The sequence below is a fragment of the Coregonus lavaretus genome (assembly GCF_964263955.1).
Source record: "Coregonus lavaretus genome assembly, chromosome: 10".
NCBI lineage: Eukaryota > Metazoa > Chordata > Actinopteri > Salmoniformes > Salmonidae > Coregonus > Coregonus lavaretus.
The window spans coordinates 23454240-23478747 of record NC_139997.1 but is presented as its reverse complement, the minus strand read 5'-3'; the positions used below and the strand labels follow the sequence as shown (position 1 = coordinate 23478747).

The 24508-nt window shown below is 43.5% G+C and overlaps 1 protein-coding gene across 3 annotated transcripts in view; it reads left to right on the top strand.

Moving 5' to 3' along the window:
* The window catches only part of LOC311136638 (cell adhesion molecule 1-like), a 456023-nt gene that overhangs the window by 227617 nt on the left and 203898 nt on the right, over positions 1-24508 (top strand). The gene's annotated exons all lie outside the window — the stretch shown is intronic.

Below are 24508 nucleotides of genomic sequence, written 5' to 3'. Positions count from 1 at the left end.
AGAAAAAAAATAAAAAATGTTGGTCTAAGACGTTACGACACACAGCAGTAGGCAGAGTGCAGCGATGACAGTGACATAACTGTACAAGGAACCTTGAACAAGTATTACACTTTGAGTGCATGTAAGTGCCTACCCTCATTTTAATTCTTTAACTGCCTCCCCTTTTGTTAGTCGCCAGACACATTTAATTATTGATGCCATGTATAATCCATCGCTTGTTCTTGACAACGTTGGATGAATGTGAAATCTGGGTCACATTGTGTGACTTTAGTCTTTGACACTGTGTAGCCTTAATGGTTTCCTCTCAGAGAGGTTTGACTGAAGGAAAATCAAGTCGCCATGCAGTCTTCCATACATGCTGTGTGTTTTAGATCTTTGCAAACTTTTGTCAGCCCTAATGGCCCTATTCAATCAAAATTGGTATCCCAGGAGTTTCCGGCTTCCGAGTCAGACAGCACCTGTGGAAGTGTTTCGTCTTACACAAGTAACTATTGGATTACTGGTGTTGATAAAATATGGTCCCTAAATCCTTTAATCCTTAAGAGTCTATTGATGCACCCTTGCGTCAATCTAAGTAACATAATTGTTTAAAAAAAAACATCAAAATCTGTCAGTTTAAACTAGAGAGATGTTTTTTTTGCATAGGCTGCAATGATTTTTACATGGGCTGAAATTATTTTTTTTATGTCTGAAGGTCCCCCAGTAGCAGTTGAAAAAATGAATGGAAGTACACTACATGACCAGAAGTATGTGGACACCTGCTCGTCGAACATATCATTCCAAAATCATGGCCATTAATATGGAGTTGGTCCCCCCTTTGCTGCTATAACAGCCTCAACTCTTCTGGGAAGGCTTTCCACTAGATGTTGGAACATTGCTGCGGGGACTTGCTTCCATTCAGTCACAAGAATATTAGTGAGGTCCAATTCATCCCAAAGGTGTTCGATGGGGTTGAGATCAGGGCTCTATGCCGAACAGTCAAGTTCTTCCACACCGATCTCGACAAACCATTTCTGTATAAACTACGCTTTGTGCACAGGGGATTTGTCATGCTGAAACAAAGAAGGGCCTTCCCCAAACTGTTGCCACAAAGTTGGAAGCACATAATAATCTAGAATGTCATTGTATGCTGTAGCATTAAGATTTCCCTTCACTTGGGGAGCGTTGCTACACAGCTATTTTCAGGTCTCTCCAGAGATGTTCTATCAGGTCCGGGCTCTGGCTAGGCCACTTAAGGACATTCAGAGACTTGTCCCAAAGCCACTTCTGCATTAGCTTGGCTGTGTGCTTAGGGTTGTTGTCCTGTTGGAAGGTGAACCTTCGCCCCAGTCTGAGGTCCTGAGAGCTCTGGAGCAGGTTTTCATCAAGGATCTCTCTGTACTTGCTCTGTTCATCTTTCCCTCGATCCTGACTAGTCTCCCAGCCCTGCCGCTGAAAAACATCCCCACTGAGGAGTGGCTTCCGTGTGGCCACTCCACCATAAATGGCTGATTGGTGGAGTGCTGCAGAGATGTTTGTCCTTCTGGAAGGTTCTCCCATCTCCACAGTGGAACTCTAGAGCTCTGTCAGTGTGACTATCGGGTTCTTGGTCACCTCCCTGACCAAGGCCCTTCTCCCCCGATTGCTCAGTTTGGCCGGGCGGCCAGCTCTAGGAAGAGTCTTGGTGGTTCCAAATTTCTTCCATTTAAGAATGATGGAGGCCACTTTGTTCTTGGGGACCTTAAATGCTGCAGAAATGTTTTGGTACTCTTCCCCAGATCTGTGCCTCGACACAATCCTATCTCGGAGCTCTACGGACCATTCCTTCGACGTCATGGCTTGGTTTTTGCTCTGACATGCACTGTCAACTGTGGGACCTTATACAGTGAGGGAAAAAAGTATTTGATCCCCTGCTGATTTTGTATGTTTGCCCACTGACAAAGAAATGATCAGTCTATAATTTTAATGGTAGGTTTATTTGAACAGTGAGAGACAGAATAACAACAAAAAAATCCAGAAAAAAGCATGTCAAAAATGTTATTAATTGATTTGCATTTTATTGAGGGAAATAAGTATTTGACCCTCTGCAAAACATGACGTAGTACTTGGTGGCAAAACCCTTGTTGGCAATCACAGAGGTCAGACGTTTCTTGTAGTTGGCCACCAGGTTTGCACACATCTCAGGAGGGATTTTGTCCCACTCCTCTTTGAAGATCTTCTCCAAGTCATTAAGGTTTCGAGGCTGACGTTTGGCAACTCGAACCTTCAGCTCCCTCCACATATTTTCTATGGGATTAAGGTCTGGAGACTGGCTAGGCCACTCCAGGACCTTAATGTGCTTCTTCTTTGAGCCACTCCTTTGTTGCCTTGGCCGTGTTTTTTGGGTCATTGTCATGCTGGAATACCCATCCACGACCCATTTTCAATGCCCTGGCTGAGGGAAGGAGGTTCTCACCTAAGATTTGACGGTACATGGCCACGTCCATCGTCCCTTTGATGCTGTGAAGTTGTCCTGTCCCCTTAGCAGAAAAACAACAACCCCCAAAGCATAATGTTTCCACCTCCATGTTTGACGGTGAGGATGGTGTTCTTGGGGTCATAGGCAGCATTCCTCCTCCTCCAAACACGGCGAGTTGAGTTGATGCCAAAGAGCTCCATTTTGGTCTCATCTAACCACAGCACTTTCACCCAGTTCTCCTCTCAATCATTCAGATGTTCATTGGCAAACTTCAGACGGGCCTGTATATGTGCTTTCTTGAGCAGGGGGACCTTGCGGGCGCTGCAGGATTTCAGTCCTTCACGGCGTAGTGTGTTACCAATAGTTTTCTTGGTGACTATAGTCCCAGCTGCCTTGAGATCATTGACAAGATCCTCCCGTGTAGTTCTGGGCTGATTCCTCGCCATTCTCATGATCATTGCAACTCCACGAGGTGAGATCTTGCATGGAGCCCCAGGCCGAGGGAGATTGACAATTATTTTGTGTTTCTTCCATTTGCGAATAATCGCACCAACTGTTGTCACCTTCTCACAAAGCTGCTTGGCGATGGTCTTGTAGCCCATTCCAGCCTTGTGTAGGTCTACAATCTTGTCCCTGACATCCTTGGAGAGCTCTTTGGTCTTGGCCATGGTTGATCATTTTGAATCTGATTGATTGATTGATTGCTTCTGTGGACAGGTGTCTTTTATACAGGTAACAAACTGAGATTAGGAGCACTCCCTTTAAGAGTGTGCTCCTAATCTCAGTTTGTTACCTGTATAAAAGACACCTGGGAGTCAGAAATCTTTCTGATTGAGAGGGGGTCAAATACTTATTTCCCTCATTAAAATGCAATTCAATTTATAATATTTTTGACATGCATTTTTCTGGATTTTGTTGTTGTTATTCTGTCTCTCACGGTTCAAATAAACCTACCATTAAAATTATAGACTGATCATTTCTTTGTCAGTGGGCAAACGTACAAAATCAGCAGGGGATCAAATACTTTTTTCTCTCACTGTATAGACAGGTGTGTGCCTTTCCAAATCATGTCCAATCAATTTAATTTACCACAGGTGGACTCCAATCAACTTGTAGAAACATCTCAAGGATGATCAATGGAAACAGGATGCACCTGAGCTCAATTTCGAGTCTCATATTTATGTAAACAAGGTATTTCTGTTTTACATTTTTAATACATTTACAAAAATTCTTTATTATGGGGTATTCTGTGTAGATTGCTGATTTATCCATTTCAGAATAAGGCTATAACGTAACTACATGTGGTAAAAGTCAAGAGGTCTGAATACTTTCTGAAGGCGCTGTATAGTGAATATATAGAGACTTTATAGTGTAAAAAATAAGGCTTCAATACATTTAAAAACAAAAATAACAAATGTTTCCTGATCTTTCTTATATCTCTCTGATATAGGACAGACACTTCAGAAGAAACTTCCTTTAGACATTTTGTTGGGGACTATCTGTTGTTCCATGTAGTGAATGTGTTATTCAATGCATTTGTATGGGTTAATAGCTTTAAGGCCAAAAATATTTTGTCATCATAATGTTTTTTTTTATACTTCAAGGGGTCTTAAAATTATAAATCAAATAGCTAAATGATCCTTGGTATGACCTTCTTAAAACATTTCCATATAGTTTATAGCCGGTTCAGTCTGCTTTCCAACAGACACTGGGAGACTATAACCTAAAACACAAGGCCAAATATACACTGGAGTTGCTTACCACCACGACATTGAATGTTCCTTAGTGGCCTAGTTACAATTTTGACTTAAATTGTCTTGAAAATCAATGCAAGACTTAAATGGGTGTGTAGCAATAATCAACAACCAACTTGACAGAGCTTGAATAATTAAAAAAAGAATAATGTGCAAATATTGTACAATCCAGGTGTGCAAAGCTCTTAGACGCTTACCCAGAAAGACTCACAGCTGTAATCACTGCAAAAGGTGATTCTAACATGTATTGACTCAGGGGTGTGAATACTTATGTAAATGAGATATTTTTGTATTTCATTTGAATGAATTTGCAAACATTTCTAAAAACATGTTTTCACTTTGTCATTATGGGGTATTGTGTGTTATATTTAATCCAGGCTGTAACACAACAAAATGTGGAATAAGTCAAGGGACAATAATACTTTCTGAAGGCATTGTATCTCCTAGATATAGGACAGACACTTCAAAACCTTATTCCATATGATATTTTTTTGGACTGTCTGTTTTGCCATTTATTAATTTGTTATTCAATGCGTTTCGATGGGCTATAGTAAGGGTCCTTAAATTCAAAATCAAATAGCTAAATGATCCATGGTATGACCATCTTAAAACAATTCCATATATTAGTTTAGACTTGTAGAGGTTAATTAGACTTGAAATTCATCAGCACATCTTTCATAAGCCACACTGAAAGACAATGACCCCCCTCCTCTTTTCTCTTATACGACACGAACACGACCTGTGGCCCGAGTATGTTGCTAATTGACAGCAAATTAATATTTAAAGGTTTAATCTCATGATGGCTCATTAATATCTTGCAAACTGACTTTGCACATACAAATGGAAAATCTATGACACACTCCATTTGGGGCTTATGAAGTTCTGTCACGCTTCCTGAGGAATTGGAATTGGAACTTGGACCTGATTGGCATTAGTCAGTGATTAGTCCATGTATCATAGCTCGGCATGGTGATTAAGTATCTTATTTAGCAACAAAAGAGAATTAGTTGAGTGGCGCTCCTATCTATACCATGCATACAAAATAAGTGCCATCAGTTTATCAGCGGGAGTGTGTTCACTAGTGATCCCACCCTGCCGTCACGCCACAGAGAGAAGCTCCTAGCCCCTCTTCCTCCCTTTCTCTTCCTTCCGTGTATAAGTAAGACACTGCTAGAGTGGGAGGGGCCCAGAGATGACAAACCAGTGGACTGGTAAAGTGCTGGTGGTGGATTCATGAGATGGTGGCTCTGAGATTCCCCTCCCTGATTGAATTAAGGGAAATGGAAAGGAAGTGGAGAGTAACAGGTTGGAGAGATTTTGTGTTGCACACTGCTCAAAGTCCCCAGTGTGTGTTTTCGCTCGGCTGGATCGTCTATGGGCTGTTGTCTTTGATAGTGTATGATGGGAACTGTGCGATAGCTGTATGGCGCTGAAAATGCAATCGGGATTGTTTATTGAGGTCTCATTAACCATCAGGATGAGTTAACTCACTGGCATTTGAGGCAGTGTTGGATTGGTCTTGAATACATTCAGATCCCAGGGACGCTCTTATGTCGTGGTCCTCTGTAGCTCAGCTGGTAGAGCACGGCGCTTGTAACGCCAAGGTAGTGGGTTCGATCCCCGGGACCACCCCATACACAAAAATGTATGCACGCATGACTGTAAGTCGCTTTGGATAAAAGCGTCTGCTAAATGGCATATTATTATTATTATGTGTATCATGTTTAGTAATGTGATATGTTTGTAATATGTCAAGTGAGGTATTTTATTATTTGACACCACTACCTCAGTGTTACCATATTCAAGTGTTTGTTCGGCTGTCACATGCTGCATGCCATTATTCCAAAGACTTCACACTCGGCGGGAGAACCTTTGACTTGAATGAGCTGCCCTTTTTTCAATCGACAAACCCAGATGTCAGATCGACTGCCTGGCTGCGTTTGAAAAATAAAGTCTTATGGCTGAAATGTCACTCTACTACAAAGTAGCACTTGGTTCGTCACACACAAACACAAATAAACCTCACATCATATCTATATACTTTTTTGAGCAGCATCTTTTTTAAAGACTGACACGTGGGGGCGATCAACCAGCCTGAGTTCCTGGTGAGAGGAATTTAAATGTATTTTGTGTCTGATTTCTTTGAGGTTCCTTCCTCTCCCCCTCTGTGTACTACTGCCTGTCAAGAGCACTTTCAATGTGACACATTATGCAGGAAAAACCGGATGAAAGTGCAAGCAGACACAGGGATGTAAGAAATCCGACCTGTTTTAGGTTTTCGACAAACAGAAATGATTGCCACCTTGATTAAAAAGCTCTTCCCCCAACTCTTCCGACTACCAACCATCCCCCTTAGTTTCTGATGACAACAACAGTTTCCTTTGTGGACCGTCATTGGGCTAATCCAGTCACGGGGTTAATGCGTCACCCACGTAAGGCGTGGTGTCCAGTCATTACTATTATACCCACCTAATAAAAGGTGATTGCCAGATTATTATGGGAGCTCCTAATTGCCATCTCAGGGTGCCCGAGATACTAAGCGCCGGCCTCTTGTCTTCCCCGCCATCCTTCAAAACCTGCTGTCGCTTCCCCGCGAGGCGGCTTCAAGAAAGCCTTTAATTTTCACATGTAATGTTTGTGATGAATTATTAATCAGGCACAGTCTAATGTTATGTAGAAAATAAAATGTTTGGTGTCTTATTACAATTCAATTATGCACGGGGTTCAGAAGTTTCTACTTAATTGTTCCTTGCAGTCAAGATTGTTTGCTGTATAAAGCGCACTTGTGACTAATTCCCTCTAAAGCAGAGGGGTGTAGAGAGTCAGGGAACGGAGCTGGGTCTCAATAGTTTTACTCTTCTTGTCTCCTTTCCTCCACCACCAATGTCGATATTGCTGAAACTTATCCAGGGCTTCCTTTCAACCATCAAGGGTAATGAAGGAAAGGAGATGAGGAATAGAAGGAAGCAATTTAATACGGTTGAGACACCTCCTCCTGTCCATTAGATCCTCTCCTCCTTATGCTTCACCTTTGTGTGAATAAACCTTGAATTGTTTATTTCGCCGTTTTTCTCAATGAGACGGCTTAGATGTTGTTTAGCAACTGTTTAACATGTTTCTCTCCCTCTTTCTCTCTAGGTAAGTTCCATTGTGACAGTGTGTGGATTATTCCGACTGCTTCCCAACTCCTGCAGGGTCCTAGCTTCTCTGCACTTTGGTAAAGTGTCCAACTCTACCTCTAGGTTTGAAGACTGTCCAATATGTATGTGTCTGCTTTTGGTGAAGTCCCCCTCTAACAAAAAGCACACTTTGGTGACTGCAACGGTCTGTTGGTGGAGACATTTGTGAAGATGTTCCATTCTTGAAGGGGACATAAAAAACATATTGCTGTTTTGTAGTTGTCAAAGGTGTTCAGATCTAAACATTGAGTGGACCTACACTGAGTATGGTATACATTTACATTTACACCATTTAGCAGACGCTCTTATCCAGAGCGACTTACAAAATGGTGCATTCAACTTATGATAGCCAGTGGGACAACCACTTTTTTTCTTCTTTTTTTTTATGGGGGGGTGGGGGAGGTAGAAGGATTACTTTATACTATTCCAGGTATTCCTTAAAGAGGTAGGGTTTCAAGTGTCTCCGGAAGGTGGTCAGTGACTCCGCTCTCCTGGCGTCGTGGGGGAGCTTGTTCCACCATTGGGGTGCCAGAGCAGGAAATAGCTTTGACTGGGCTGAGTGGGAACTGTGCTTCCGTAGTGGTAGGGGAGCTAGCAGGTCAGAGGTGGATGAACGTAGTGCCCTCGTTTGGGTGTAGGGTCTGATCAGAGCCTGAAGGTAAGGAGGTGCCGTTCCCCTCACATCTCCGTAGGCAAGCACCATGGTCTTGTAGTAGATGCAAGCCTCAACTGGAAACCAGTGGAGTGTGCGGAGGAGCGGGTTGACGTGAGAGAACTTGGGAAGGTAGAACACCAGACAGGCTGCAGCGTTCTGGATGAGTTGTAGGGGTTTAATGGCACAGGTAGGGAGCCCAGCCAACAGCGAGTTGCAGTAATCCAGACGGGAGATGACAAGTGCCTGGATTAGGACCTGTGCCGCTTTCTGTGTAAGGTAGGGTCGTACTCTGCGAATGTTGTAGAGCATGAACCTGCAGGATCGGGTCACAGCTTTGATGTTAGCGGAGAACAACAGGGTGTTGTCCAGGGTTACGCCAAGGTTCTTTGCACTCTGGGAGGAGGACACAATGGAGTTGTCAACCGTGATGGCGAGATCATGGAGCGGGCAGTCCTTCCCCGGGAGGAAGAGCAGCTCCGTCTTGCCGAGGTTCAGCTTGAGGTGGTGATCCGACATCCACACTGATATGTCTTTCCCCCTTCTGATAACCAGGTGGCGAATCGCATCTCTGCATGTCTGGCAGACATATCAGTATGGATGACGGATCACCACCTCAAGCTGAACCTCGGCAAGACGGAGCTGCTCTTCCTCCCGGGGAAGGACTGCCCGATCCATGATCTCGCCAACACGGTTGACAACTCCGTTGTGTCCTCCTCCCAGAGTGCGAAGAGCCTTGGCGTGACCCTGGACAACACCTTGTCGTTCTCCGCTAACATCAAGGCGGTGACCCGATCCTGTAGGTTCATGCTCTACAACATTCGGAGAGTACGACCCTGCCTTACACAGGAAGCGGCACAGGTCCTAATCCAGGCACTTGTCATCTCCCGTCTGGATTACTGCAACTCGCTGTTGGCTGGGCTCCCTGCCTGTGCCATTAAACCCCTACAACTCATCCAGAATGCCGCAGCCCGTCTGGTGTTCAACCTTCCCAAGTTCTCTCACGTCACCCCGCTCCTCCGCACACTCCACTGGCTTCCAGTTGAAGCTCGCATCCGCTACAAGTCCATGGTGCTTGCCTACGGAGCAGTGAGGGGAACGGCACCTCCGTACCTTCAGGCTCTGATCAGTCCCTACACCCAAACGAGGGCACTGCGTTCATCCACCTCTGGCCTGCTGGCTCCCCTACCTCTGCGGAAGCATAGTTCCCACTCAGCCCAGTCAAAACTGTTTGCTGGTATGGCACCCCAATGGTGGAACAAGCTCCCTCACGACGCCAGGACAGCGGTGTCACTCACCACCTTCCGGAGACATTTGAAACCCCACCTCTTTAAGGAATACCTGGGATAGGATAAAGTAATCCTTCGACCCCCCCTTTACTCCCCCCCCCCCAAAAAAAAAAAACAAAACACTGGCTATAAGGTGAATGCACCTATTTGTAAGTCGCTCTGGATAAGAGCGTCTGCTAAATGACGTAAATGTAAATGTAATGTCTGCCAGACATGCAGAGATGCGATTCGCCACCTGGTTATCAGAAGGGGGAAAGGAGAAAATGTATTGTGTGTCGTCTGCGTAGCAATGATAGGAGAGACCATGTGAGGATATGCCAGAGCCGAGTGACTTGGTGTATAGAGAGAATAGGAGAGGGCCTAGAACTGAGCCCTGGGGGAGACCAGTGGTGAGAGCGCGTGGTGTGGAGACAGATTCTCGCCACGCCACCTGGTAGGAGCGACCTGTCAGGTAGGATGCAATCCAAGAGTGAGCAGCGCCGAAGATGCCCAACTCAGAGAGGGTGGAGAGGAGGATCTGATGGTTCACAGTATCAAAGGTAGCGGATAGGTCTAGAAGGATAAGAGCAGAGGAGAGAGAGTTAGCTTTAGCAGTGTGGAGAGCCTCCGTGACACAGAGAAGAGCATTCTCAGTTGAATGACCAGTCTTGAAACCAGACTGGTTTGGATCAAGAAGGTCATTCTGAGAGAGATAGCAGGAGAGTTGGCTAGAGACGGCACACTCAAGAGTTTTGGAGAGAAAAGAAAGAAGGGATACTGGTCTGTAGTTGTAGGTTTTTTGAGGAGGGGTACAACTCTCGCTCTCTTGAAGACGGAAGGGACATGGCCAGCGGTCAAGGATGAGTTGATGAGCGAGGTGAGGTAAGGGAGAAGGTCTCCGGAAATGGTTTGGAGAAGAGAGGAGGGGATAGGGTCAAGCGGGCAGGTTGTTGGGCGGCCAGCCATCACAAGTCGCAAGATTTCATCTGGAGAGAGAGGGGAGAAAGAAGTCAAAGCATAGGGTGTGGCAGTGTGAGCAGGACCAGCGGTGTCATTTGACTTAATAAATGAGGATCGGATGTCGTCAACCTTCTTTTCAAAATGGTTGACGAAGTCATCCACAGAGAGGGAGGAGGGAGAGGGAGGAGGAGGAGGATTCAGCAGGGAGGAGAAGGTGGCAAAGAGCTTCCTAGGGTTAGAGGCAGAGGCTTGAAATTTAGAGTTGTAGAAAGTGGCTTTAGCAGCGGAAACAGAGGAAGAGAATGTAGAGAGGAGTGAGTGAAAAGATGACAGGTCCGCAGGGAGTCTAGTTTTCCTCCATTTCCGCTCGGCTGCCCGGAGCCCTCTTCTGTGAGCTCGCAATGAGTCGTCAAGCCACGGAGCAGGAGGGGAGGACCGAGCCGGCCGGGCGGATAGGGAACATTGAGAGTCAAAAGATGCAGAAAGGGAGGAGAGGAGGGTTGAGGAGGCAGAATCAGGAGATCGGAGGGAGAAGGATTTAGCAGAGGGAAGAGATGATAGGATGGAAGAGGAGAGAGTAGCGCGAGAGAGAGAGCGAAGGTTGCGACGGCACATTACCATCTGAGTAGGGGCAGAGTGAGTAGTGTTAGAGGAGAGCGAGAGAGAAAAGGATACAAAGTAGTGGTCGGCGTCTTGGAGGGGAGTTGCAGTGAGATTAGTAGAAGAACAGCATCTAGTAAAGATGAGGTCAAGCGTATTGCCTGCCTTGTGAGAGGGTGAGGTCAAAATAGGAAAGGAGTGGAAAGAAGGAGGCAGAGAGAAATGAGTCAAAGGCAGACGTAGGGAGGTTAAAGTCACCCAGAACTGTGAGGGGTGAGCCATCCTCAGGAAAGGAACTTATCAAGGCGTCAAGCTCATTGATGAACTCTCCAAGGGAACCTGGAGGGCGATAAATGACAAGGATGTTGAGCTTGAATGGGCTAGTGACTGTGACAGCATGGAATTCAAATGAGGAGATAGACAGATGGGTCAGGGGAAAAAGAGAGAATGTCCACTTCGGAGAGATGAGGATTCCTGTGCCACCGCCGCGCTGACCAGATGCTCTCGGGGTATGCGAGAACACATGGTCAGACGAGGAAAGAGCAGTAGGAGTAGCAGTGTTTTCTGTGGTAATCCATGTTTCCGTCAGCGCCAAGAAGTCGAGGGACTGGAGGGTAGCATAGGCTGAGATGAACTCTGCCTTGTTGGCCGCAGAACGGTAGTTCCAGAGACTGCCAGAGACCTTGAACTCCAAGTGGGTCGTGCGCGCAGGGACCACCAGATTAGTGTGAAACGTTTGTATGGCCTGTGCAGAGAGGAGAGAACAGGGATAGACAGACACATAGTTGACAGGCTACAGAAAAAGGCTACAATAATGCAAAGGAGATCGGAATGAAATGAACTAAACATCTGGGAAAGCGAGAGAGCGGGGCCTCCCTCACTTACGTTTCACTGAAACACTCAAATATAACTCTCCCAACTTCCACTTTAGAAATTATAATTGTTGTAAACTACAGCGGTTCAATGTTTTCTAGGAATAGACTCTAACTTAGTTTATTCAGCTAGCTAACTTGGTACAGTATTCTAGCTAACTTGGTACAGTATTCTTGCTAACTTGGTACAGTATTCTTCCGTGAAAACCGTCCAGGGCACCGAATCCTATGACGCCAAAGCCAAGTAGCATGCCAGCCTCCAATAACACGGTTTAGCACCAATACTCGGTTACAACAACCACCAGTGTGTTAACACGCCAAGCAGATCATTCGTGTCCGTGTCTAACGTTGTGTAAAGTTTTGGGTTAGTTTTTACAATTTGAGTGAGTACATCGTCAACTTATTCAGCCAGTTAGTTAGCTAGAATAGTTAGCATACCAGCTAGCCATTGCTCTCTGCCAACAGCATGGCAGTTAGTTAGCTAGAATAGTTAGCATACTAGCTAGCCATTGCTCTCCTCCCACGGCACGAACACACAAGCTAACGCTAACTAGTCACCCATGTCCCAAATTCCCTTGAACGACTCTGGTTACCAGTATTTAAAAAACGAAACAAAAATAAATGTAGGTTATAACTTACCCTTAGTAGCTACTGTTAGCCAGTTAAGAGCAAAGCTAGCCACTGAATCGATTCAGCCAGTTCGCGTCTGTCCCAACGGAGAGAAAGCGTCTCCAAATATTAAAGCTAGGTCGTTCCAGCTAATGTTTAGTTAGCTATCCAGGTAGCAACAAGCTAGCTACATTACGAGTACAGTAGCTACTAACTACCTAACGTTAACACTTCAGATAATGAGGTAGAAAAACAGCTGAATGGTAGGTAGCTAGCTGGCATAATTACAGGTACTCTTAAGCGTGAAATAACATTGGAAACAGCTATCCACAGTTGCTAATAGTTGCCAGTAGCTACCCGTTAGCTAGCTAGCTTTATTGGTCCAGGTAGTGAGTTAGCTAGCCTCGTGCTTCACCGGGCTCAGCCGAATACAACACTTACCTACAATAACCTACAATAACTACCTAGATAAACTACCTACAATACCTAACTACGATACCTACCTACCTACAATCTAAATACTGGTTTAAGCTTTACTCGACACCATATAAGCCAAGCTTACAAGAGAGAGACACAACCTCAACCTCACCCGACACTGTCCAACACTTCCTAATTCCTATAAATAGGATACTAGAGCATTAATGCATCCCTCATGACTATAGTATGCCTTGTACTTGTCTTAATTCTGAGTAGTAGCACTAACATGCGATCAAAACATTTCTTATAGTATCTTAAAGTTCCATGTTCCACATCTCTGCCTTTTATTATGTTGAGTGCATCTCAAGGGATTGACTCATTTCAGGGTTTTGTTCCATACACTCCACAAAATTCCATAAACGATCGGAGGCATTAATCTTGAATCTTGAGTGCAGCTCTATTTTTGTATAGGAACATCTGTACCTTTTTGCATGTTCACGTCGTCGACTTCTACTCTAACGTCTGATACGTCTGATAATGCATCTCAGAGATTTGGCCGAGTGTTGAACTGATGAATACATACAGTAGACCTAATTGCTTACATAACAGTGTCTTCTCAACAGCTTTGTTTTTTTTCTTTCCTTTTCTCTCTCAATCCCTTTTTCCAGCTGTGTGTTCAGATTGTCCCCCTTGAAGGATGCATGGCGACAATGGATGAGATGTGGCATCAACGTCAGTCCCCACTCTCCCGCCACCCATCCCCCCACCCCTGTACGTCGTTAAAAGCAGCATCACGGGCATATCTGTGGCAATGGGTGCCAAGGCCATTATCCACCTTAGTGTCCTACCCGGGCGCTTTGGCACGGATCAGAGCAATTAGGCCGGATCAGTGGCAACCTTCCTTGCCCTCACCCCATTATCAAGATCACTAATTACCTCCAATGTTCAGTGGACTCTGCCCTCCTCTACTGTCTCTGTCTGGGGGAGTGGGCCTCATTTGCTGCATGGAAACATGAGAGAGGAGGAGGGGGCAGGTGGTAAAGAGAGAGACAATGGGGGCTGTGAAGGAATAGGGTAAATGAGGTGCTTGTCAATGGTTTTGTTTCGGGGTGCTACTGAGGACTTTGACACTGTGTGTGTGCAGGCCTGCTTGGATGTGTGTAAGGGAGGAGCCCCTAGGGAGTGGTGTCTAAATGGAATACTGTTTAAAAGTGTCAGACAGCTGATTGAAGCCCTGTGGTGGGAGGTGGCTGGCTCAAGGAGGGAGCTGTTAGCAGTGGCTGTATTTGTAGTTGGAGGATGTCTGCCATCTTGTCTATTTGGAGAACTGAGCCATTGCATTGAGTGGGTTAATGGAGACTGACTACACACAGGGAATTGGTACACTTGTTATTGCACTCTTTTTTGCACTTTTAGAGGCACACCACTCTCTCTCTCTCTCCCTCCCACAAACACACATACACACACTGCTCCCAACTTTTAAAACGTTAGTCACCAAACAGAATTTAAGGATCACCAAATAAATAGATTTTTGCTATAGTTTAGGCTTCTATTAGGCCTATATGAATCCTACATTTAGAATCGCATCTCATGAGGAGCAGACCCTTTTCCTTTCTTCCTGTGCCAATCAAAGTTACCTAAACATACTGTCAAGTTACCAGGTTATCAAACCAATAATTATGAGCGACCCGGGATTAGTTTAAAAACGTCCCGCGACATGGTTTGTGAAATAATATAAAATGTGTGCGAATCCCGATAGAAATAAAATAAGGCACCTCTGGTAATATGGGTCATATTTTTTAAAACCGTTTAGGCTAGAGACAAGCTGTTTTCTTTGCTGTAAAGTTGCAAGCATGCCTGTCGCGAAGCGTTGCTCCATTTTCCGTCTCTGACATTCAAAGGCTGCATGATAGTGAGCTTGCAAAGTCTATTCAGACTGGTCTGTGCTCTTGGTTATAACAGCCGATTAAATTATACAATGTTTTAGAATTGCTCACTTTGCGCCTGCTCCAATGTAACAAATGTACAAATCTAACAACAGAAGACTTATCAGGGTCTGGGTCTGCATCCCTGCTCGCCATCATGTCTAAATTTTTATTTATTTTTATTGACGGAGGAATAGACCCGCGTGAAGAGCAGATGGAGAGATGCAGGTGAGTGAGGGCTGGTAGGGGATGCAGCTGGCTGATTACAGCTGCCACACTTGATATGTGCATGAAAGTGAAGTGGATATTATTGGACCTGTGCATACAAGAGACTAGTGGCTGTTGCTTAAATTCAACCGAATTTATAAACAAAACTGACTTTATAAACATTTTATAACAGGCCCCAGCAGGTTCTTTAGATTGGTAGGGCTGAAAAAGTCGGTAGTATCATATGAAACGGTACTACAGTATACTAAAATGTTGGTATCATAAATATCATGACGTCTTGGTACCGTGATATTACCGTGGTACCGGTATACTGTGCAACATTACTATTGACTGGCTTTATTAGGGATATTAACATGATTCATTGACCTGTCTTGGCCTTGATCTAGCTGTTTTCTCCCTCTTTTTTCCCCCCTCTTCTCTCCCTCCCCAGCCAATACACACACACTCCTTTATACACGCCAAACAGCTTCCACTTCCTTTGAAAGCTGAAGGTTAGAAAAGGTCTTGTGAAGTTAGGAAAAAGAAAAGAGACCACCAGAGAGCAGAGATATCATAGCAGACCTTAGCTACTGCGAACACGCCAAAGGTCAGCTATCACAGATAACTTTTAAAGCAATACCTACACGCCGTGACAGATATCTGGGAGAGAAGGTGGAAATGGCGGGGCTGTCATCGGAGGCGATGCAAGTGTGAGTAGAGAAGTCTCCCGAGAGGTTTGGTGGTGTGAGTCAGGCTACGGGCTGGAAATAGTGCTGTAACGTTCCAAAGGACAAACTCAAAATGTCGTCGCTCACAGATAAGGGAACTAACAAAAAGTCACTTCGACAACAAAAAGGTTCAAAAGGGGTTCTGAAAGACACCCATGGGGCATCCACTGAAAGTTGGCAAGCAACTAATAAGGAGTTTCTAAAAGACACCCACTAAATCTGCCTCAGAGGATAAACTAAAGGAAAACAATTCAATTTAGGATAGGGAGTAAAATAAATATGGCGTTAAACAAACAGGGGAAAACACAAAACTCAGGCTTCTTTTTGGCTAAAGTAGAAGTGCTAATGTGAGGTGTAGCTTTCCCAACATCTCCTCTCCCACTGATGCACGGGGTCAGCAGGTCCTAAATACCAGCTGGGCCAGCACAGGTGAAACACATCCTTACTGACGAGGTGACTCCAATCAGTGTGCCTCAGCTAACATGATAACGTGCTAACCAACCGCAAAGACACCCACTAAAAGGACGCTCTTGAAAAAGAGATTTCAAATCTCAATGAGCCCTTCCTGGTTAAATAAAAATTGGATAGAGAAACTAAAACCTGTAACAGTTGGGTGAGTTGGTTTACCCCTAATGGATAATACTTAATTGGAAGGCAGGCTCAGACATCTCTCACTCTCTACACTCCACTCCCCCTCTCTGTCTCTCCCTCGCTCTCGCTCTCTCCCCCTCTCCAACTCGATTAATTCTCCCTAGTGGGTAAGGGGATAGTCCTCCTCTCCTTTCCCAGTAAGAAGTGGTTGGAAGGCAAAAGGGGAGAGAGAAGGTGGTGGAGAGAGGGAGGGATAGAGAAAGAGTAATCTAGAACGGTATATCGTGTCACGGTCAAGTCTTTGGAAAGTGGGAGGGAAAGGAAAGAGAAGAAGAAGAAGAAGAAGAAGAAGAAGAAGAAGAAGAAGAAGAAGAAGAAGAAGAAGAAGAAGAAGAACTTTCTAGTTGCTTTGGATAACCAAGTAGCCTAGAGCCATAGCAAAGAATACTATTATTATTAGTAGCAGATATACATTTTGCATCTATTTCACCACATTTGGTATCATAGCCAAATCTCTTTGCTGCTCTTCATTTGTTTTCCTCTAAAATGATAGCATCCGGGCCTTTGATAAGTAGATGAAAGTCCATTTCATATTTATGAATCGTTTGGAAAAGTTAGACAATTTCTATTTAGCAGCTAAAGCCTCTAGTCTTGAGTTGGGCCCATTGATGCTGTAATGTGTAATCTGTAAACTCTGAATAACCGCTTTGACCGTAACCATTAGAGAGAAATTAAAATGGTCTTCTATGACTGTTTGTATTTCCCCATTCCTTTTGCCAGAGGCCCATTTGATAATGCAATAAAAGTTTGTTTTAGTGATTTTGATTAATTATCTATTACTACTGAGTCTGAATAAATCAAAATAACTTTAAAGTCAAAACTTTCAAAGTAATTTAAGTGAAAAATTACCTTGTGGAGGGCCACTATGCAAGCATAAATCTACAGAGCCACCGAGCAGATGTCTACGAAGCCAGCCGAGGCCAAGTTGATTTTAATAATTGACCATAGGAAAGGACTGTACCTCAGCCGAAGTTTGCTGATAAGCAAGAAGAATAGGTTGTAGTGTTTGAATCACAAGAGTCGTATCGATCCCTCCCGTTATAATGCACCGCGGCAGAGACTTTGTCTCAGGGGTAATTTATGGATTGCTGTTAACCTCACCAGCTTCCCCTAGCGTTTTCCTCCCTCCTGACTTCCCTATGTAGTCGGCTGCCAAGCTCCCATTGGTGTGGTGATAAATCGTCAGTGACTCTGCAGTATTCCTCACACCGCTACTCAGTTACTTGCTTAGGAGCCTGTAGTCAAAATATCAAACGCTTTATCATCTTTTCTCGCCCATACCATGTTTGATACCTCCACCCATTTATTGTCAATCTGGATGGGTGGACGGGAGACTGGAATTCCTGATCAGTGTATACATGAAAACATGAGAGACACCACTGGAGATGGAGCTGGAATGTGTGGCTTGTCCTCTATCTTTTATTTATACTGTATATGTCAGCTGTTTATATATATATATATATATATATATATATATATATATATATATATATATATTGTTCCTTACTGAATTCCACCCATAATTCATGCAGACCTGTGAATGTTTTTTGGTTTGTTGATAGTGTTTGTCACTTTGATTTATACATTCACAAATGCAGCATATACTCACTTTATTAGGTACACCAATCTAGTTTTTTATTTTATTTTTATTTAACCTTTATGTAACTAGGCAAGTCAGTTAAGAACAAATTCTTATTTACAATGATGGCCTACACCGGCCAAACCCGGACGACGCTGGGCCAATTGTGCGCTGCCCTATGGGACTCCCAATCACGGCCGGTTGTGATACAGCCTGGAATCGAACCAGGGGGTCTGTAGTGACGCCTCAAGCACTGAAATGCAGTGCCTTAGACCGCTGCACCACTCGGGAGCCCCTAGTAATGGGTTGGACCCCCCTTTGCCTCCTGAACAGCCTGAATTCTTTGGGGCATGGATTCTACAAGGTGTGGCGTTCAAACGTTACTTAATTGGAATCAAGGGACCTAACGTGTGCCAGGAAAACATTCCCCACACCACTACACCACCGCCACCAGCCTGTACCATTGACACCAGGCAGGATGGGGCCATGGACATACGCCAAATCCTGACTGCCATCAGCATGACGCAACAGGAACCGGGATTTGTCGGACCAGTCAATGTTTTTCCTCTCCTCAATTGTCCAGTGTTGGAGACGCTTCTTCTTGTTTTTATCTGATAGGAGGGGAACCCGGTGTGGTCGTCTGCTGCAATAGCCCATCCGTGACAAGTACCGACGAGTTGTGCATTCCGAGATGCCATTCTGCACACCACTGTTGTACTGCGCCGTTATTTGCCTGTTTGTGGCCCGCCTGTTAGCTTGCACGATTCTTGCCATTCTCATCAACGAGCTGACCGCCCACAGGTCTGCCGCTGACTGGATGTTTGTTGTTTGTCGCACTATTTTCGGTGTACCCTAGACACTGTCGTGCGTGAAAAGCACTAGAACACGTTTTGCCCATTCTAATATTCAACCGAACAGTAACTGAATGCCTCGATGCCTGTCTGCCTGCTTTATGTAGCAAGCCATGGCCACGTGACTGACTGTCTGTAGGAGCTAACCATTTTTGTTAATGGGGTGGTGTACCTAATAAACGTATAGGGAAGCAAGACCCATGCAGAGTAAATGGTCCTCGTTCCAAAGGGAATCGACTCGTCGTGTCTCGTCTGCATGGGCTGTGTTGAGAATGAACTGGAGTCTGGACATGCTGTTGAGCTCTCAGTTCTGCAGTGTTGCAGTATGCCAGCCAATGAGCTGCAAAGTGTGCATGGTGCTATGCAGCCTTTCTGCACTACATGCTGTATGGTCCAACAGGTTCATGCTGTAGTAGCATATAGGCCTACTGTACCTCTTCAAGACCAACAGCAAACAGTATTCTGCATCCGTATCTGTATTGCCGTATAACAAACGTTAATCAAACAATTGTGACCTTACTGTACAATGTAATAATTGTATATTGCTGTTTTGCTCCCACATTCACCTGGCTGACTTCCAATAACATAATTTGATTATAGCTTTGAACATGTGTACTGCTGTACTTAACTATGATATGGCAGTGAAATTTACTTTCATACTGAAAATGTTAACAGGCTCAAAATGAGAAGAACATCAGTCAGGTTCAATTAGGTTCTGCCTGTATAGATGAATTACTTTCACAGAAGGTAGTTTCAAAAGAAACTCTGTTGTATAATTCTTAAACCTCATTTGTGCTTTGCTCTCTGAAGTAGTGGTCCAAAATGACATCGCAAGCCCAAAATGTTAAATGTAAAGCTGGTCTCACTTTCTTTTTTAGCTTGGAGCAAAAAGTTGGGGTGAGATCTGTGAGCATTCTCACCACGTGAACTTTTTAACGAACCTCACTGAGCCCATACAAATAAAAGTGCAAAAACACCCTAACACAGATAACATTTCCATCTGAAACCAATGAAAGCTTGTGAAGCCAATATTTTACCGTTTATCTTTTTACATGCCTAATTTCCCAAAGCAATTTCCACCTCAAAGGCATTGCATATAATTACATTTTTTCGACAACGTCCACCGCAGATGGATCACAAACTAACCCTTTTTCTCGCTCCTTTTACCTGTCTTTGTTTTAGTCACACGTGCCGTCTGCTATCAGAGCTCATGGCCTTTTGGCCGGGTACATTAGGTATTCAAAGTATAGCTCTGTTTACTGACAAGACGCCACAACTTTGCCGCGCAATGCTAAAGGTGCTCAGCTCTTACAATTACTCCACTCAAAGTGACAGGGAATGACAATGGCTAAAATGAAGAGGGAAAAATAACCTTTGGTAGGAACTGCTAAAACAACAGCACACAAACTCCCCATACTAAGGAGCTGTCATCTGGCAAATCTGGCAAACAATTGTGTTTTTCTTTCTCTTAAGGCACTGATCTGCTGATATGTTTGTTTGTAGTAAAGCATAGGCCTACCTGTGTTACCTCATTGGAAGTATGCAGGGATATCACTCCTAATTTTACTAAGAGAAGGTGAACAGGTTATTTCATTGCACGGATAGAGTGCCTTTCGGGTAGTGTGATTTTGTCAAAATAACTATTTATTTCACCTAGTTTTAACATTCTGTCATAATGAGCGTATGTTCAACTTCATAACACTCATCACTGGTGTAACTGAGTCAGGTTTGTAGGCCTCCTTGCTCGCACACGCTTTTTCAGTTCTGCCCACAAATGTTCTATAGGATTGAGGTCAGGGCTTTGTGATGGCCACTCCAATACCTTGACTTTGTTGTCCTTAAGCCATTTTGCCACAACTTTGGAAGTATGCTTGGGGTCATTGTCCATTTGGAAGACCCATTTGCAACCAAGCTTTAACTTCCTGACTGATGTCTTGAGATGTTGCTTCAATATATCCACATAATTTTCCTTCCTCATGATGCCATCTATTTTGTGAAGTGCATCATCACAAGGTCCTTTGCTGTTGTTCTGGGATTGATTTGCACTTTTCACACCAAAGTACGTTCATCTCTAGGAGACAGAACGCGTCTCCCTCCTGAGTAGAATGACGGCTGCGTGGTCCCATGGTGTTTATACTTGCGTACTATTGTTTATACAGATGAACGTGGTACCGTCAGGCGTTTGGAAATTGCTCCCAAGGATGAACCAGACTTGTGGAGGTCTACAATTTTTGGCTGATTTCTTTTGATTTTCCCATGATGTCAAGCAAAGAGTCACTGAGTTTGAAGGTAGGCCTTGAAATACATCCACAGGTACACCTCCAATTGACTCAAATGATGTCAATTAGCCTATCAGACGCTTCTAAAGGCATGACATCATTTTCAGGAATTTTCCAAGCTGTTTAAAGGCACAATCAACTTAGTGTATGTAAACTTCTGACCCACTGGAATTGTGATACAGTGAATTATAAGTGAAATAATCTGTCTGTAAACAATTGTTGGAAAAATTACTTGTGTCATGCACAAAGTAGATGTCCTAACCGACTTGCCAAAACTATAGTTTGTTAAAAATAAATTTGTGGAGTGGTTGAAAAACAAGTTTTAATGACTCCAACCTAAGTGTATGTAAACTTCCGACTTCAACTGTATGTTGCTCACATGACTTTGGTTGGGATTAGCCCGGATTAAAAAATGAACAAATAATTTAATTGAAACTCAATAATGAGCTTCAGGGTGGCCATTTTAGTTTGAATAGGTTGTTATCAATAAAATGTCACAATAAGGTGCATAGCGTTCAATTTACATTTTGCATTTACATTTTAGTAATTTAGCAGATGCTCTTATCCAGAGCGAGTTCATACTTCTTTCGTACTTTTTTCAATTTGCATGCTAGGGGGCAAATTGGCTAAAACCATTGACAACTGTGTGTCTTTTTCAAGGGATTATTAAATAAATGTTAACTATTTGGTTGTAATATCATCACCACTTGTAAAGTATAGTCAGAACTGCAAATGTCTGATTATTCCATGCAAAACAATTGCACACATTTAGCTCTATCATCAGAGTTATACAGCAAGTCATTGTATGCTTTTCATGATCAATTAACATAAATTGATCATGCAATTTCAGATACGTGTGTAAGGTTCTGTAGTTATTTTCTTAGTTCACCTTGTGTTCTTGAACGTAGCCCTGTTTCTTTGTGTTCTTGAACGTAGCCCTGTCTTTCATTTTTGTTCATTGATTTCACCTGTGTTAGTTACTCACCTGGTCTCATCAGCTCCTTATTTAGTTCAGTTCATTTTGTTTGTGCCTTGTGAGGTATTGTTCATTTTGACTCTACTAAGCCTTTTCCTAGCTCGTTTGTGAGAACCAGTTATAGCCTTCAGTCATAGTTTTGTTTCACCTGCCTGTTTGCCTACCTGTGTATGACCATTGCCTGCCTGTGACCACGATTCCTGCCTTCTGCGAAGGCGATTTAAACACCTGCCACGCTCTGCGCATGAATCTACACCTTTTTCTCCCTGAGTATTCATTACAACGTCAGAGTAGCATCACAATATCGCTCAATTATGGACACCATTAATTGGATATTTGAGTGATATAAAATTCAAATGAACTATAACTGACAAGAATGAGTAGTTTAAGTTAATTTCCCATCCTTTGTGGGCTCTGCCTGTCAAGCAGCAGAATGGCATATTTGCCGATGTACTGTTAGCTGAAAATGTTTACTTTGCAAGCTACTGGTAGAAACTTTGTACAGTTGGCTAAACATATAGTGGTAAGTAGACCTAATGTACTTTTCTCTCCAACCAATGTAGGCCTACCTAGCGACGTTAACATCCCCTTTTCAACATTGTTTTTAAGACAGTTTAATCACGATTGCTGCTGACAGACATAGGCTACATTGATTGATGGACCACGTCAAATTGGCTAGCAAGTTAACAGAAGATCACATCAATATGGCTAGTTAGCAAGCAAACTTTCATGGGATAAATTAGATGGCTATATACAAATATTGCTTGATTTGCTTGCCATCTATAGTGGTGATGACAGTAGTTTGACTGAAACATTTACCAGAACGAGGACTTTCCGATGTCAAGCTCTTTCCAAAAGCCTAATATCTGATGAAGCAAGCTAAATGACACGTTGTTTGCTTAGCTAGCTAGCTAGCTACATGCCAAATGGATAGGCTACCCTATCTGAAATTACATGTTCAATTGATGTTTAATGGTCATGAAAAGCATGCAGTTACTTACTGTATAACTCTAAATGGTAGTTGTCAATGGTTTATTGGAGCTGGGGGCCCCCCAGCAGCCAAAACGAACGCTCTGCACCGTATTGTGACGTAATTATTGATAATGAACTATAAGCACCACATTGGACCCCTCACTTCCACCACTGCAAATCCAAGATGATAATGGACTCGAAATGTACTGTTGTAAAGCCTTTGGTCACTATTTCCAAATATGTTGAGTTGGTTTGCATCATCAAATGTGTCTCATACTGTATTATCAAAAGGTGCGGCTACGAAAATGCAGGGAATATTCACCGCCTCCGAAAAAATTATGCAAATGTTAGGAGATAAATTAGACTGTTTGTTGCCATAGCAACTCCTGGGGTCACAAGCCAGTGATGAGATGAGGCCGGGGCTAGAGCTGTGAAGGTGATTAGGCTTTTGTGTCTGTCATGGTTAATTCAGCATCTAGTTGGGGGGGAAAGGCGCAAACACACACACACGTGCATGTGCACATACATTTGTACGAACACACTGAGACAGACACACACATCTCATTCTAATACATCTGCCATAAACACAAAAACACAAATGCATATCATAGACACCCTGAATGCATACTACGTGCACGCCTGTGCACACACACATGCAAAAACACACACACACACACACTATAAACCACAGAGAAACAGCTCAGATTGCGCGCATACATCACAGCCTAGACAGTTCTTGTTTTAGCAGAAATGAAAGCTGGGGGGAACATTGGCGGGGTGATAACAACACCATATTTTATCTGGTACAGGATGCGGCTGACATCATTGTTTACATACACTACCGGTCAAAAGTTTTAGGACACCTATTCATTCAAGGGTTTTTCTTTATTTTTACTATTTTCTACATTGTAGAATAATAGTGAAGACATCAACACTATGAAATAACACATATAGAATCATGTAGTAACCAAAAAAGTGTTAAACAAATATAAATATATTTTATAATTGAGATTCTTCAAATAGCCACCCTTTGACTTGATGACAGCTTTGCACAATCTTGCCTTTTGTTTAGACATGTACAGTTGAGGGGAAAAAGTATTTGATTTGATTTTGTACGTTTGCCCACTGACAAAGAAAATATCAATCTATAATTTTAATGGTAGGTTTATTTGAACAGTGAGAGACAAAATAACAACAACAAAATCCAGAAAAACGCATTTCAAAAATGTTATAAATTGATTTGCATTTTAATGAGGGAAATAAGTATTTGACTCCCTCTCAATCAGAAAGATTTCTGGCTCCCAGGTGTCTTTTATACAGGTAACGAGCTGAGATTAGGAGCACACTCTTAAAGGGAGTGCTCCTAATCTCAGTTTGTTACCTGTGTAAAAGACACCTGTCCACAGAAGCAATCAATCAATCAGATTCCAAACTCTCCACCATGGCCAAGACCAAAGAGCTCTCCAAGGATGTCAGGGACAAGATTGTAGACCTACACAAGGCTGGAATGGGCTACAAGACCATCGCCAAGCAGCTTGGTGAGAAGGTGACAACAGTTGGTGTGATTATTCGCAAATGGAAGAAACACAAAA